Source organism: Penaeus vannamei, chromosome 4 (assembly GCF_042767895.1).
Source record: "Penaeus vannamei isolate JL-2024 chromosome 4, ASM4276789v1, whole genome shotgun sequence".
Lineage (NCBI taxonomy): Eukaryota > Metazoa > Arthropoda > Malacostraca > Decapoda > Penaeidae > Penaeus > Penaeus vannamei.
Genome location: NC_091552.1, coordinates 48,399,557 through 48,402,056, shown reverse-complemented (window position 1 = coordinate 48,402,056; position 2,500 = coordinate 48,399,557).

The window sequence follows — 2,500 nt, the reverse complement described above, 5'->3', positions numbered from 1 at the left end:
CCCACTCTCAATATCGTTACATCCGTACCCCCCAACAGAACAGTTAAATCACGACCCCCCATGTGAAGCTATTACACAGCTACATATCTGTATCTAACTATACTTTCATATCCTCGTTAATACCGCAATATCCTGATGCTCTTCGCAGTATAATATCACTACTATTACTGTTATCCCTTCAGAGTATTCCAGCGCGGAAAACATATTTTCTCATACTCCTGTACTGGCGGGTCTATCCCATCAAGAAAAAAAAATAAAATCAAATAAAACTAGTACACAAAGCTACAAATAGGCAGACACGCTAACACAATCCACGCATATATATCATCTATCTATCAATCTGTCTATCTATTTAAGGCAGACACGCTAACGCAATGCATGCATATATATTTTCTATCTATCAATCTGTCTATCTACTTATCTATCTATCTACTTGTCTATTTCTCTATCTATCTATTTGGCTATATATCAATCTGTCTATCTACTGATCTATCTATCTATCCATCTATTTGTCCATCTCTCTATCTATCTATCTGCCTATCTAACAATCTGTCTATCTATCTATCTAGGCAGCTATTTAGCTTGCTAGCTATCTATCCATCGATCTTTCTAGCTATCTATTTATTTTGTCTTTCTGATTTGTGATAAACGAATGACAAGTACAGTTAATGATAAGGAGAGATGGATACAAAGAACTAACATAATATAATAAAATGAGAACGAACAATGTATCAACTTTATCATTATTTGTATATTCTTATTCTCATCCTTCTTTTAATTCTCATTCTTTATCATTCCATCTCCTCTGGACAATTACATTCGTTTTATCTTTTATCATATCATATTACATTCTTGTTTCGTCGCAATTAATTTCCTTGATCTGTAAATTAATTTCTATCAGTTATGTTCATTTTCATTATTTCTTGTACGCAAAAATATAAAATAGAAAGAAAGAAAAAGAATAAATCAAGATAAATCTCAATAACTACAATCAAAAGACAATCTTTAATAACAAACAAAAGCAAAACAAAAGACAAGACAAAATATTCTAAAAAAAAAAGAAAAGACAGAAGAAAAACAAAAACAAAAATAAAAATTAAAAACACGCTAAATGAAAAAAAACAGACGAACCTTTACCAACAACAACAAAGACAAAAAAAAAAAAAAAAAAAAAAAAGAGAGAGAGAAAAAGGAACACATTTGACGTAAAAAAAAAAAAAAAAAGAAAAGAAAAAAAGTCTGTAAAAAAGAGAGAGAGAAAAAGGAACAAATTTGAAGTAAAAAAAGAAAAAAAAAAAAAAGAAGAGAAAAGAGTCTGTTCTCGATGGTGTTGTCACGTTGAACAAATCGCTTAAGTCTCTCAATGTCACCCCCCCCCCCAGCCCCCCACCCCCACCCCCGGCTCCCCGTCCCACCCCTGATGCCATTACGAAGGGGGGAGGGAGGGGGAGGGAGTGAAAAAAAGAGAGACGGAGGAAGGGAGAAATAGGAATAAAAGATGTGGGGGGAGGGGGAGTGGAAGGGGAAGAAAAAGGAGAGAAGAGGGAAAGGGGAAGATGGAGGGAGAGGGAAGATTAGGGGTAAGTGGAGGGGCACAGAAGAAAGAGAAGGGAAGGAGGAGAGAGGAGAGAAAGAGACGAGGGGAGAAGGAGAAAAGAGAGAAGAGGGAAAGGAAAGTAGAAGAAAAGAGAGAGTAGTAGGAAAACAGAAGAGGAGAAAAGGCAGGGACAGAAAGAGAGAGAGAGAGAAAGAGGGGAAGAAGGAGAGAGAAAATAAGCTAATAAAAAAAGAATAGGGAGGAAGGAAAAGAGATCAGATGAGAGAGAGACAAAAAGTGAAACCAAGAGATGCACGCCTTACACCCGCACCTCCCCCCCTCCCCCCCCTTCCCACCAGCTGCTGACCACCTTCTGCCTCGCCATCTGTCTCGCGGTCAGGGAGAGCAGCATCTCGGCGCACTCTCTCTCTCTCTCTCTCTCTCTCTCTCTCTCTCTCTCTCTCTCTCTCTCTCTCTCTCTCTCTCTCTCTCTCTCTCTCTCTCTCTCCCCCTCTCTCTCTCTCTCTCTCTCTTCTCTCTTCTTCTCTCTCTTCTCTCTCTCTCTCTCTCTCTCTCTCTCTCTCTCTCTCTCTCTCTCCCTGATTTCAACGGGACGGGCCGCTCTCTGCCTTCCTTTTCTCGCGCTCTTTCGCTTTCTCTCTTTCTCTCCGTCTCTCTCTGCCTTTATCTGTCTGTCTGTCTGTCCCTCTCTTCCTTTTACTCATAAACACAAGCATAAACACAAACACACACATATACAGGAACACGCACGCGCGCACACACACACACACATACACACACACACACACACACACACACACACACACACACACACACACACACACACACACACACATATATATATATATATATATATATATATATATATATATATATATATATATATATATACAGATATAGCAAAAGAATAAAAAAGGAAAAAGAGAAAAGGATAAAACGAAC